This window comes from Dermacentor silvarum, chromosome 1 (assembly GCF_013339745.2).
Source record: "Dermacentor silvarum isolate Dsil-2018 chromosome 1, BIME_Dsil_1.4, whole genome shotgun sequence".
NCBI classification, from domain to species: domain Eukaryota; kingdom Metazoa; phylum Arthropoda; class Arachnida; order Ixodida; family Ixodidae; genus Dermacentor; species Dermacentor silvarum.
The window spans coordinates 343,767,987-343,783,165 of record NC_051154.1 but is presented as its reverse complement, the minus strand read 5'-3'; the positions used below and the strand labels follow the sequence as shown (position 1 = coordinate 343,783,165).

Here is a 15,179-nt window from a genome sequence, read left to right as displayed (position 1 = left end):
AAGCCCTTAAAACCATTAGCGGTCACGAACAGTAAAGGGTTGAACATAACGGTCGCTGAGTTCAAGAAATTACAGGAGAAAGACGAATCATTGCAGAAGTGCGTACAGAAGATAGGAGAAGTAGTACGAAGACAAAGAAGTCGAAACGTGGCAGAGTTTTTCAAGAAGAACGGCTTATTATACCGGAGGAGTGTGTTCAATTCAGCAAGAGAGGTTCAGCAGTTAATGGTCCCAAAGGAACTGCGAGAAACAGTAATGAAGATAGGACATGACAGTGTGATAGCAGGACATCAAGGGATAGGGAGCACGTTGGCGAGAATTACAGAGGAGTTCTTCTGGATTGGAGTACAAAGCGACGTGAAGCGATACGTCAGGTTCTGCGATATATGTCAAAGGACGGTGGCGAAGGGTCGTGTAGGAAAGGCACCGTTAGGAAAGATGCCTATTGTTGAGCTACCATTCCACCGTGTAGCGATTGATATTGTAGGACCCATTAGTCCCACATCCGGGAAAGGTAACAGATATGTGCTCACGTTAGTGGATGTTGCCACTCGGTATCCTGACGCGGTAGCACTTAAGACGGTAGACACGATTCAGGTGGCCGAAGCATTATTAGAGATGTTTTCCCGGTACGGCGTTCCAAAGGAGATTTTAAGTGACAGGGGCTCTAACTTTACATCGGAAGTTATGAAAGAGATAAACAGGCTGCTATCCATAGATCAAAAGCTAACTACCCCGTACCATCCAATGGCCAATGGGTTAGTGGAAAGGTTTAACGGGACATTGAAAACAATGATCAGGAGGATGTGTCAGGAGAGGCCAAAAGACTGGGATAGATACTTGCCAGCGCTCTTGTTCGCGTATCGAGAGGTACCACAAGCCAGCATAGGGTTTTCTCCATTCGAGATGATTTATGGCAGAGCAGTCAGAGGGCCGACAACTATTCTCAAGGAGTTGTGGACTAAAGAAGAACTGGGTAGTGAGGAAAAGACGACCTGTACCTATGTATTGGAGCTGAGGAACAGGTTGGAGGAGACGTGTAAGTTGGCCCATGAGAAGTTAGCGCAGGCTAAACAAACTCAGAAGAAATATTATGACCGCAAAGCAGTGTCTAGGAGATTAGAAGCGGGAGATAAGGTGTTAGTGCTGCTCCCCACAGACCATAATAAAATTTTGATGCAGTGGAAAGGGCCTTTCATGGTGACGCAGAAGAAGAATGAGTTGGATTAGTGAAATTGAGGTGCAGGGTCATAGAAAGGTGTTTCATATTAACATGTTGAAGAAATATGAAGATAGAGAAGAAACCGGAAAAGGGGAGGATGACGCAGGAGCTAGAGTTTGTATGGTAATCGCGGAGGAGAATGACCATGGCGAGGTACCAACGTATGTCGATAAGAAGACTATGGGTGTGGAGAGCGTCAAGTTAAATCCAGCCCTAACAAATAAACAAACAAAAGAGCTGAAAGCGCTAATACACAACGTTGAAGTAGTGTTTTCAGATTTACCGGGGCGGACGAATGTAGTGCAGTGTGAGCTACAGTGTTCCACAGAAGAGCCAGTACATGTAAAACAATACCCTCTACCGCTGGCAATGCAGGAAACCATAGAGAGGGAGGTTGAAGAGATGCTGAAACAAGGCATCATTGAAAGGGCAAACTCTCCCTATAACGCACCTCTAGTGGAGGTTAAAAAAGCAGATGGCTCCAACAGGGTATGCGTGGATTTCAGGCGCCTGAATAACGTGCTAGAAACTGACGCGGAACCAATACCCAGAATAGATGTAGTGGTGGCAAGGGTAGCTAAGAAGAAATATTTCTCAAAGCTCGACCTGGCAAAAGGGTATTGGCAAATACCAATGGAGGAAACGTCCAAAAGGAAAACTGCATTCTCATGTTCGAAGGGATTATTTCAATTTAGATATATGCCGTTCGGATTGAAAACTGCAGCAGCTGTGTTTACGAGGTTGATGAGACAAGTGTTGAATGATGTGCCGCATGTCGAGCACTATATTGACGACATCTTAGTTGCCACAGACACGTGGGAAGAACATTTACTAGCCCTGGAACAGTTATTAATAAGAATCAAGGATGCAGGATTGACAATCAAACCCACCAAATGTGAGTTAGGTTATGCTCCTGTAGAATTCTTAGGGCACAAGTTAGGAATGGGCATGGTTGAACCCAGGGAGGATACGCTGGAGAAGATTCAAGCGGTATGCAGACCACGGACTAAGAAACAGGTGCAATCGTTTCTAGGTTTGACAGGGTTCTATAGGAGTTCATCTCACATTACGCTGGAGTGGCAGGTCCTCTGATAGAATTAACAAAGAAGGGAGCGAGCAACATAGTAGAATGGGAAGATAGACATCAGAAGGCCTTTGAGATGTTAAAGAACAGTTTGGCACATCTGCCGGTTCTTCTAGCACCGGATACACAGAAAGAGTTCGTGCTTCGCACAGACAGCATCAGACAAAGCGTTAGGAGCAGTACTTTTGCAAGAGAAAGAAGAAAAACTCCATCCCGTGTTTTTTGCTAGTAGGCGACTAAATAAGGCTGAGCAAAATTATTCTACAGCAGAAAAGGAATGCCTAGCTCTCGTTTGGGCTGTGAAAAAGTTTCACATATATCTATTCGGCAAACAATTTCGGGTGCAAACAGATCACCAACCACTACAGTTTTTGAGCAAAGCTAAACTGAGAAATGGTAGGTTAATGAGATGGAGCCTCACCTTGCAAGAGTATTGCTTCCATATACAATATATCAAAGGCAGACAGAATGTGGGAGCGGACTTCATGAGTAGGGCGATTGACAATTGAGACTGTGAAATATAACGCGGACGGGACTAAGGTGAATACATAGGTGAAATGTGCACAAAGTGAACTCTTAAACCTGGTGAACAGTGCAACTGGTGAATTGTGCAGTGAAGTGTGTGGTGGTGTTGTGTAGTGCATCAAGTCTTCACACGAGCCGGCACCAATGTCACTACGAGGAGTCACAGTCATCACCCGAACGTCACCCCCTCCCCCCACAGATCAGGAGTAAGCAGTTTTTTGGAAAAAAAACTCAAAAAGGGGACCCATGTCATATGTAAGAGGCCGCCGGTGGCGCGAAAAAGAAAAGGAGCACGAGAAACACGGGGTTCCGAACGGCGCGAGCGCGCGAGGCGCACGAACCGAGGCATAGTCGAGGGATGAACGGCGCTGTCCGTTGAGTTTCAGCGTGGCACCGGGTCAGAAAGGTCGCATCTCCAGCTATGTTCTGGCGACAGGAGACTTGGGGGTCGGGTTGAGTCCGCGACGCTGGCCGTCCAAGGTGTGGCCGTCGACCTCGGCAAGTTCGGGCGAGGCTCCTGGACGCGCTGCAGCTTCTCACGGCAGGACCAGGCACCCCAGAGAGGATCCCCCTTCTGCAGCAGACTGGCACATTCGAATCTCCTCGGGACGACACGTTGGCACTCCTGAAGAAGTTGCGACGCATCCCGACGCTAGGCCTAGGCAGGTGGGCCTAAGCTACGGCGAACGCCATCAATGACGAGATGATGAGCTCGCCACCGACGGAGCACTGATGAGCTAAACAGCGACAAAAGAGACGACGCGACGACAGCGAGGCACAGACGTCTGCAGAATCGACAAGAGCGCTGAATTCGGAGAGAAAGGGCCGACGAGCTTCGGACACGGACAAACGTGCAACGACGAACACAAGGTGACTCTTATTCGCAGCGTCCCAGCGTTAATACAAGGTTGCCTGACTTTGGTGAATTAGCCGCCACAGACGAGTGTAGGCACAAATAGGAACATTCTTAGTATATTAGGCTTTAGGTTGTAACTTCGTTAGTATTGTCCCCGCGGTGTGTTTAAGTGTGCTTGTTTATTTTTGTTTCTTTTCGTTCGGGTCTTGGGTTCGTGCGTAATTAAAAATCCTTTTGCTGTTCTGCCACGCGCCTGCCTACTCCATCTCCTCTAACACCCGCACGCCCCCGAGATCGGTGACAAAACACATCACAGAATTACAGTGCTGAGAATGCTGCAGTAAGGTAACATATGTGAAACTAACTTTCAGAAATACCTAACTGATATTTGAGGTAGAACAGTTCTCAAACGCACACACTTCGCGCTGGGTGTCTCCGTCCGTCCTAACGCCAGCAGAAACTCCAGCCGCTTAATTACTTCAGACTTAAATTCCTTCACTAGGCCTCACAGGACCGTTCTCCACATAGAAGACGCCGTTGCATGCTAAATACACCACGGGAGAGTGAATAAATCCATCAGAAACTGCCGCCGAGCGTATACCACAGCATACAACATGGGCGTTCGGCCAAACCAGCATGCCAACTGCCCATAGATGGCGCCACAGTCTACGCAATGGCGGTGCCCATGAAAAAATGGTTTATACATGGGGTATACACTTGTCCAAAGTTCAGGTCAGGCGACATGAAACCATGTATACAACATTAGATCATCCTTGCAAATTTTCTTTTGGAAACACAAGCATCGAACGGTTGATCACAACCGCTCGTGTTTTCAAACAATATTAAAATATTCATGAAAACTTAGCAGATAACACAGCATGAAGTGCGAAGCAGGAAAGCGTAACTGCGTGCCAACTCGATCAACAGGTCAATGACATTGTATTAACATGTTCGGAGCATGTTTAAAGCACTTGCAAACCACCCGCTGCATGACATTACGCCTGAATATTAAAAAAATTCTAATACTAACAACACGATCTACTTGCTATCGGTTTGAGAAAGTTAATCACCCACAGGGCGAACTCAATCAACGAGAAATGCACACATTTACCTGTTTTTGAACGCTACCCATAACATAAACGACAAAGCTCGCAGGAAAAATATTAAACATTCCGTATTACTCACCAGTTTCCAGTGAGAGACCCTTGGTCGCGGCCACCTGTCATTATCCCTGCAAAGAGTGAGGCACCGAAACAGCTGCGTTAAGGTCGTTTCACATGGTGCGATTTTCATCGCACCGGAAGTGTGATTTCCGACACATGCGACGAAAGTTGCAGTCGCAGGGCCGATTCTGCGATTTTTGGCTGCGACCAACCGGTTCGTCGCAGCCGATGATCATTCGATCAGCGTCGCAGCAATCGCTGCGATTTTCCGTCGAAATTGTGCCAAGAGCTATTTCGTGGTCCGTTTTGGAAAATGATAGCGGTCGCTCAACGCAACGTTTATAGATACTTTTTTGTCTATAAATATTGGCTCAACAAGCCTCGAACAGTGCAACTAATTGAGTGGAGCCTTGGATTGCGCAATCGGTACGTAACATCAGCACCGACAGGCGAACAGTGCAGATAAAAACTTGTAGGTCAGATTCGGTTGTGTGATTTATATGCGTTTGTTGACACCCTACGTTGCTAATCATGCGATGCTTTTTTTAGGTTGGCTTCGGGTGCTGATAGTATGTACTTTTGCATAATTTTTCCGTTATTCACACGCGCTGCGAGTTGGTAAATAGTACAAGGTGTCCCTCACGGGAAGGCATGGCCTTCGGATGTCGTCCCAATTTTCTGGTTGTAGAGACAACTCACAATATATGAAAACGCCACAGTTTTTGCACGGTACGCTTTTACGGACGGAACAATTTAAAGAATATGCAACTACGGACAAATGCTACGGTCAATAGGTCACGCTATATGCGTGACCTATTGCAGTTACCTCGAGGTAGCAGCTATGGACACTTTTGCATTCGCAGCTGGCCACTCAGACACTCAAGTGTGTTCAGTGTGTACTTGTACTTAGGCACACTTATTATTGTCTATATCTCAAAAATTTAATGTGGCTCCTCAAAATTTGGAGAATGTTTGGATTCTGAGGCTTGCAAAGGTAAATATTTTTATTCCATTCTCATTCAAGGTGAAAGCTCATACAAAAGCTTAGAGATATTGTCAGTGCCCCTCACTTTCCCTCAGAACATAAGAAGTCTTACTGAGATTCTAGCAGCTTTTCAACAGCAAGAAATGGAATAAGCTTCCCCTGTTTTCAGCATTAGGTTAAGGCAGTCAATTCAGGGAGGCATAAAGTTTTGCTAATACAATCAATTCGGGAATACAAGATTAGATTGTACCTTGACGCTTTCCTAGAACTTTCTTAATTTGGTCAAATAATCTAGTTTGAAATGGCTCCAGTTAGCATGCTCTACCATTGGTATAATATAGGTTAAGTACATGACTAGCTTAACAGACTGGGATGATGGCTTTCATTTCCAGGAAAGGAACCATAGTGCCTGCTCCAGCTGCATATGTTTTTGGTTATCTGGAGTTTTCAGCCTCACTCTTAGATAATGTGCTCAAGCAGGTAGAAGCACACGTATGCTATTAGCGGATAGTTACGATAGTTTCTTACTTTACACTTGCCAATATGAATACAAAATGTTAACATTCGATTTTGCTATTAAACAAACCTACTCCTAACAACCTATTTTAGTGTAAGCCGTGGGGCTACGCGGCTGCGCTACGTACTGCAGAATATTGACTTAAGCTTCTTGATACAGATTAAAAGCACACTAACAGCGCGAGAAACAGGACGAGAAAATAAACGACGTCCATGTCTGTCAGAATGATATGATACTATGTACACAAGTGACTGCAGCTCCCCCCAAAAATGTGGTGTCGGCTTTTACGCCTTTCGAAATATTCAGAGAGCACTTGTATGAATAATTACAGCACACGCGCCGAGACGGACGAACCAGGCTGGCGCTAAGATTAACGTTCACAACGCAAATTACATGGCACGTTCAGCAATTACACACAGATCATTTGCGGCTTCCTTCAGGGGCCGACGTGAGCTTTTGGGTTGGTGTTCGCTGCTAAGTTTGGTGCAAGAATATTGCTAGGAGCAGGAACCGCTTATGCGCAATCACGAGCAACATACACACATTCTTTTTTCAGAGGCTGACGTTAAGCACGGGTAGCGCGAGGGTCTCTGCGTTGACTTGACGACTTCGCTGCAGACGAATTCCGAATACTGCATATGCGATGACAACCGCTAGAGGGGCTTGTTGATAGGTCCTCTTGTAATTTGTTGTACCGCAGGAAGAACGACACGGGCATAAAACACACACGAGACAGCACACAGCGCTGAACGACAACCAGCGATCAGCTGTTTACGTCCGCCATTTCTCCTCGTATTGAACTTCATAAACCGCTATTGCGCACTCGAAAACAAATTAAACTTTGAAGCGTTTTTAAATTACAAAACACACGTATTATTTGGGCCTAATAAAGAGAGGTCAATTATAACGCACCCGTTTTTTCATTACATTAAAGAAATTACACGGCTTGTGCAACAAAACCATGCAGCAAGCAACCCTGGGCGTCGCACTAGTCCCATTGTTCAAATCGCAGTCATGTGAATGAGCCCTAAAAAAATCACATTGCGACGCGTGCGATCTCGCCTATTTTTTCGCTCCGGCCGCAGCATGTGAAACAGTTGCGAATACCGATGCCGCCGAGCCGAAAACGACAGGTGCTGCTTTGTTTTTTGGCATGGCTCGGCGGCGTCCTCCGTAACTATGGTAACGCTACTCTATAACGAAGGCTCTATTACGTACACACAGACAACACTACAAAACAAAATAAATACAAAATATGTTAGGCAAAGAAAAAGTCGCTATCATTTTTTTTTCCGGCGGTATTATCAATTGGTAAGCGGGACTGAGCAGCAAGCGATAAGAAGGCGGCGCCACCGCCGCTTCGCGCGCTATGTTTTTCGCGGGAAACCACTTGTAGCGTGGGGGTCTTTGTTAGCCGGTCCCCCGTGTATGTGGTGTTGGTGACCGATTTTATCTCGCAATATAGTTTGTTCTCCGCGAAAGACGTCACCGACAAGATGGAAACTGTCAACGGGGTGCCCGTGTCCACCGTGAAATTGGATACGACGAACGGCAAGTGCTCATCGGACGAGAAATGCGGCGGGGCGAACGGAGGCTCGGACGACCGCGAAGGGAGCGACGACAAAGAGGAGTTGCCGTCGCCGCCGGCCGCCAAGCTCAAAGGTGGGAAACGCAAGCGACGCTCCAACGGCGACGCTGCCGGCGGCAGCCAGCCTACCCTGACCGCGCTGTTTAGTCAGATGGCGAAGCGCGTCAAGAGCGAGAAAAAACCGGCTGTCGCGGAGGTGAGCTACACCCGTTGCTCCGACTGTCGGCAGGTGCTGGACGCCGCCGAGTTGCGGCTTTTCGAGGGTGACCCGGCGGACGCCGTCGACGAGTTCTCGGCGCTTACCGACCCGCGGTTGAGCGTGTTCGATAACGAGGCCGCCGTCGACGACGGCGGCGACGACGTGATGGACACGCCGCAGCACAAGCTCACGCAGTTCGCTGTCTACGACCGGCACACGCACCTGTGCCCCATCGACGCCGGCCTGATCGAGCGCGACGTGGAGCTCTACTTCAGCGGGTACGTGAAGCCCATTTACGACGAGGACCCTTCCCCCGAGAACGGCATATGCTGCAAGGCGTTGGGACCGATCGGAGCCTGGTGGACCGCGGGTTTCGACGGTGGCGAGAACGCTGTGATCGGATTCACCACTCCGTACGCCGACTACGTGCTCATGTCGCCCAGCGAGCAGTACGCGCCCTTCATCGACGCCATCAAGGAAAAGATCTACATGAGCAAGTTGGTGATCGAGACGGTCGTGAAGGACCCGAACACCACGTACGAGGACCTGCTCAACAAACTCGAGCTGACGCCCCCGCCTCAGGGCATCGCCAAGTTCACTGAGGACTCGCTGCTTCGAAATGCCCAGTTCGTAATCGATCAGGTGCAGAGTTTCGACGTTACCGGAGACGACGACGAGGTGCACCTGATCGTGACGCCCTGCCTGCGGAGCTTGGTTAACCTGGCTGGCGTGACGTTGGGTCAGCGGCGAGCGATGCGGCGCGGTCGACGCAAAGCGTTGCCCAAGAAGTCCGTCTGTACGTTGGCTACGACAACGCCGCTCGTACGAGACGTCTTCGAGGTGCTGTTCCACGGTCAGATCGATGACAAGGCTTCCAACGCTGCCCGTCGCAAGCGGTGCGGAGTTTGCGAAGCGTGCCAGTCGGCCGACTGTGGCAAGTGCAGGGCGTGCAAGGACATGGTGAAGTTTGGAGGCACGGGCAGGCAGAAGCAGTGCTGCATAGAGCGGCGCTGCCTCAACAAGGTCTTCCAGGAAGCGGAAGAAGACGACGGCGACACGGAAGAGATGGAGGACAAGCTCGACCGCAAGGCCGTGCAGGCGGAGGCGCCTGCATCGCGCAAGACGATGCAGCGCGGTGGCAGCCACGTCTGCTGGGTTGACGACAAGCCGGTCGCCACGCTCAACAAGAAATCGTACTTCTCGCGTGCCGTGGTCAACGGCCACGAGCTGCGATGGGGCGACTTCGTGCTCGTCACCCCCAAGGATCCCGGTACACCGCTGTACGTGGCCCGAATTGTCTACATGTACGAAACTTCGTGGGGCGAGAAGATGTTCCACGCGCACTGGTTCTGGAGGGGTTCGGACACCGTGCTGGGCGAATCGTCCGATCCTCGCGAGCTCTTTCTCGCCAACGAATGCGAGAACCAGAGTCTCAGCACAGTGAATGACCTCTGTACAGTGGTGCTCAAACCCGCAGCCCAGGACTGGTTCTCTCGTGGTGGCGTGCACAGTTTGGAGGACGAATGCGTGCTGCAGGGTGACGACGACGGAAGGTCGTTCTTCTACCAGAAGGCCTACGAACCGGAGCACGCGCGCTTCATCGACCCGCCCGAACTGTCTTGCCCAGAGGAGTGCGACGTGACGCAAGCGTGTACCTCGTGTCGTCATGCAGAAGCGCAGGGGAAACTGGAGACTCCTGTTCCGGGAGAGGTCATCGAGGAAGATGGCGGCAAACTCTGCTATTCGAGCATCTTGTTCCAGGGCAACTCGTTCTGCGTCGGCGAGTGTGTCTTCCTGGAGCCGGATGCGTTCCAGTTTGACTTCAAGCCGCCCAAGAGCAAGAACAAGGGCAGCGTCAAAAAGGAAGACGTGGACGAGGACATATACCCAGAGTACTACCGCAAACGTTCCGAGTACATCAAGGGATCAAACGCCGACGTACCCGAACCCTTCAAGATCGGCAAGATCGTATCCATTTATAGAAAATCAGGCAGTGGTAATGCAAAAACGAGCCCGAAAGGTTCAGGCTGAGGGTCAAGAAATTTTACCGCTCCGAGAACACGCATCAGCCAAAGCTGGACACCAACCTCTGCCTCTTGTACTACTCCGAAGAAGAGGCTGTGGTCGGGCTGAACAAGGTGTGCGGCAAGTGCTACGTTGTGTACAGCGAAAACCTGGCTGAGGACGTCGAAGACTATCTTCGCCGAGGCCCTCACCGCTTCTACTTTACCGAAGCGTACGACAGTGAGACCAAGCGTTTCGTGGAGCCTTCATCCAAGGCACGCATGATGGGCTGTCTCGGCAAGGGCAAGGGTAAGAAAGGCAAGAGTTCGAGCAATGCCGTCAACATCGAACCGCCCGAAGAGTACTACGTGCCGCAGCGCAAGCTACGCAGTCTCGACGTCTTCGCGGGCTGCGGAGGCCTGTCCGAGGGATTCCACCAGGCCGGCGTCAGCGAGTCCTGCTGGGCCATCGAGCGGGAAGAGCCCGCGGCCACGGCCTTCCGTCTGAACTTCCCGGACGCCACCATCTTCACCGACGACTGCAATCGTCTCTTGCGCCTGGTAATGGACGGCGAGACCGTCAACGAGCATGGGCAGGCGCTGCCGCAGAAGGGAGACGTCGAGCTGCTCTGCGGCGGACCTCCGTGCCAGGGCTTCAGCGGTATGAACCGCTTCAACTCAAGGCAGTACTCCCAGTTCAAGAACTCGCTCATTGCCTCATACCTGAGCTACTGCGAGTACTACCGGCCGCGCTTCTTCTTGCTCGAGAACGTGCGCAACTTCGTCTCGTTCAAGCGCAGCATGGTTCTCAAGCTGACCCTGCGCTGCCTCATCAGCATGGGTTACCAGTGCACCTTCGGCGTGCTTCAGGCCGGGAACTACGGAGTACCGCAGACTCGCAGGAGAGCCATCATCCTGGCGGCTGCCCCGGGAGAAAAGCTTCCGCTCTACCCGGAACCGCAGCACGTGTTCGCTCCTCGGGCCTGCCAGCTGACCGTAATGGTGGACGACCGCAAGTATCTGTCCAACTGCAAGTGGTCGTCGTCCGCTCCGCTCAGGACCATCACCGTCCGCGACGCCATGTCGGACCTGCCCGAGATCCGCAACGGCGCCAAGTTCGACGAGATTCCGTACGGCGCCCAGGCCCCGACCCCGTTCCAGAAGAGTCTTCGCGCCGGTGGCGCGGTGCTGCGGGATCACGTGTGCAAGGAGATGGCGCCCTTGGTCGAAGCCCGCATGCGGCACATTCCCCTGGCCCCGGGCTCCGACTGGCGCGACCTGCCCAACACCGTCGTGCGGCTCTCGGACGGTGTGACGTACACCAAGAAGCTGCGCTACACGCACCACGATGCCAAGAACGGCAAGTCGTCGACTGGTGCCCTCCGCGGGGTCTGCCCCTGTGCCTCGGACAAGCCGTGCGACCCGCTGTGCCGACAAGACAACACGCTGATCCCGTGGTGCCTCCCGCACACGGGCAACCGACACAACCACTGGGCAGGGCTGTACGGTCGACTCGAGTGGGACGGGTTCTTCAGCACCACCGTGACCAACCCGGAGCCGATGGGCAAGCAGGGCCGAGTTCTGCACCCCGAGCAGCACCGCGTCGTGAGCGTGCGGGAGTGTGCTAGGTCGCAGGGGTTCCCGGACACTTACCGCTTCTTCGGCACCATCCTGGACAGACATCGGCAAGTCGGCAACGCCGTGCCGCCGCCCATGGCGCGGGCTATCGGACGCGAAATCCTCAAGTGCCTAGCTGACGAAAAGGACAACTGACTCTATAGCGCTGAAATGTGACGATCAAGTGTGCCTTTGGGGAGGATATGGCTCCCAAACTCCGGAAAATGTACGTTTTGGTGCTCACCATTTTTAGATTGTCACATGCGGTTCGGCCGCTGTGTGTTTCTTTGTGCTGTTTTTTATCCACGGATATTTGCTTTTTGATCTCCGAGGAAAATTGTACCTTTGCTAGACTGCCATTTTACACTCAGCGGCAAATTTGTCGGTTTGTAGCTTTAATTAAGCGTTTAGATATTACCTTATGGCCTCTTGCCGTCTGTAAGAACGGGCACACCGAAGGCGACTGTTGTGTTGGAAAGGCAATTTCCTGCTGCACTGTATATAATGATTTTATATCACTATTTTTTATGCACCTTAAATAAAGAAAGCCCATGGTATATAGAAAATAGTGGGTGTTTTCAGCGTGTTCTGTTTAAATGTATCAAGTCATTAAAAGTACAACGAACTAGTTCACTCTTAACAGTTCCTTTGGCGTTTCTGCATGTCGTAGCTTGAGTGCACGACCTTGCGACGTTTTCTGACAACGGTCTTCCCAGGGCGCATTTCATTTAGAGCCATGCGAGTTCCAATATCAGTACTTAATAAGACGTCATTGCTGAGGTTGTAATTACGTTTTAGATTGTTGTCCGCTTGGCAAAGCAGACGGGATTGCTGTACGGTTGAGTGGAATAATCGTGTTTTACCATGGTGTCATGTTTCATACAACCAGTGTTTCATGTGTAAAAGTTTTACGCTCATTGGACGATTAAATGATCTATTTCATGTACACCTCGAGTGTGCTTGTGTTTTGTTTTACTATCCGCCTCCGCGGTGGCTGAGCTGTGTTGGCATGCTGCTGCTCAGCACGAGGTCGCCGGTGGGAGTCCCGACCGAAGTCAGCGTCTTTATCAAACCTTCGTTGGCTTTCATGACCACCGCCACAGCTAGGCGTCACCACTGTGCACGTGCCATCATAGCAGTGGCGCACCGCCGGGGGGGGATTCGGGGGTTGTAACCCCCCCTGAGGCCGACCTAACCCTCCCCTTTTGTTTAACCCCTTTTCTTTCCTTGCGCATTCGGGTACTCCAACTAAGATGTAAGACGCGCTATCGTCTGCACACTCGCAAAAAGCACTTTCTTTGACAATTTCCTGTGAAGAAATCGAAATTAGTGCTGTTTAGATGGTATTGGCAAACTGTCAACCCCCCCCTGGCCGAGATCCTGGGTGCGCTACTGCATCATAGGTGTTCGCGGTGAGGATTAGAGTATTGGTTTCCTAATAAATCTAGTCGGCATGCGACAGTTTTGCTCTGCGGCAGATCAGTTTCGGTTTTCTGAGGGAAACTGACTGCAATACTCTGCGCTGTAGAAATTAGTCATCTTCTTACATTTTAAACTGGCTACGAACTTGGATGACATGCTTACGACTCTTGAATTGGTAGCAGTCGTCTGACTCGGTTCAAAATCTTAGTGTAATTACTACCTCTAGTTTTCCTAAAGTATGATCCAGAGAAAATTGCTTAAATTATCGCGCCTTCTCCATTCTCAATGCCTTTCGGACGCATTTTCTTAAACATACTGTAGATTACCCGCCGTGGTTGCTTAGGGCCTGTACACGCTCGAGCCGCCCATCTCCGCAAGCCACACCGCCCTCGCGCGGTCCGCTTAAAATGGCCGCTCTTACGGCACGAGAGGCGGTCGTCGACTTTTGCCAGTATGCAGCATGTATGCGGCGACTGCACAGACATGGCGCTGGTTTAAAGTGAAGCGCAAGGCCTAGGCTGCTGTGGCATTTTTTGTAGCGTTAGCTACACTGGCCTAGCCAAGCCCGTTTCGCGTGGCACATCAAGAGCCGTGCTGCGCATGTGCAAGGATCAGTGATGTCACACGGCTTGCGCACCGGAGCCGGCACCTCTCGCGTACTCCGCCGCCGCCGGTCTGCGCATTCCAGAGGAGTGACGTAGCCGTGGTAGACGCACTGGCGCTGGCGCGCGCTCGCTGTGCAGTCGCCGTCTGACACTGCGCTGGAGCCGCTGCGCTTCTGACTGGCGTTTGCCAGTGTGGTATAGCCATGGAGAAGGAGAGCGCAAATGCTGCTCAACAGCGCAGAAGAACGGAGAAGCTTGACTCATCGGATCCCGAAGTAGTTGCCTGGCAATTAGCGGTTGAGCGTAGGAGGAATGAACAGAAGAAGGCTATATACATGTGCCACATAATACGTATACCACGTGTGTCATTGGAGCAGCAGTAAGCATGACAATCAAGCTAATCCTTGACAATCTAGACAACCAGGAAAGCTAAGAATAATCAGCTGAACCTTTGCTAACGCTACGTATATCCTGGCATAGCCGAGCTAAGCCACTGCAACTTTTTTTTTCGGTTTTTGGGATCATTGCAAGGAGTTATCGAGCACTCGCTGAGATAGTTGTCGAACGCAGCAATCCGCTGTACCCTGCCTGACCTCTTCAGTGCGTGTGATCGTCAACGGCAACAGATGGATATGTGTTTATGCGAGGGTCGGAAGCAATGAAACTGGCGATTTCGTGTGTGTTGGGCCGTATTTCGCGTGTGCAGTACCAGCAGTACAAACGCGAAGGCCATCACATACGTGCATTCTAAGCATGACACATGTTCAGTACGCGTCAGAATGAAAAGAGTGCGATCGCCCACCTCGGCGTATGGTGTGCCTAGGTGTGTGTGTGCGCTTCATCGCCGCGAAGCTCATACGTGTATGTGCATTGTGCAGTGGCCTGGTTTGTGCTTCAGGAGTGACGAAACGACCTGTAGCGATGAGCTTTATTGTCGCGTCATCGCAGCCATTCGTAATGTGCTCTTTGTGCCTTGCTTAATGTGAGCTGTTTTGGCGGCTGCGATGCGCCTTGGTGACCGCGAACACGTACAGATCGTTTGAGTGCTGGGGTTCTTACTTTACGAAGTGAAGGGTACTGTTAACTTACACGTGCTGTGTGTCGCAGTGGTGCCAGGCATGTAAGCGTTCGTTTTATGCGATGTGCATATGCTTTGAAGTGAACCGTGCATACAGAACATTAGACCCAAAATTCAAGGAGGCGGAAACAAACCGTACTTGTACACATACATTGGAAAATAATGAAACCTCCTTCTCCTTAGCCGAACTTTCTTGTAGCTAAGCAGCTGCTGAGTTGGACACAGTACAAGCTCTTTAGGGTGCTTTTTATGCATGTGCTCTGAAGTAAACAGTGCAGAAGCACTGCTGGTCGTTTGTGCTCTTTGCATCTCAGT

At 50.8% G+C, this 15,179-nt stretch overlaps 1 pseudogene; it reads left to right on the top strand.

Moving 5' to 3' along the window:
• The first annotated feature begins 7,782 nt into the window (after nt 1–7,782).
• On the top strand, nt 7,783–11,973 carry LOC119437379 (DNA (cytosine-5)-methyltransferase 1-like; annotated as a pseudogene).
• Nucleotides 11,974–15,179: the final 3,206 nt, after the last annotated feature.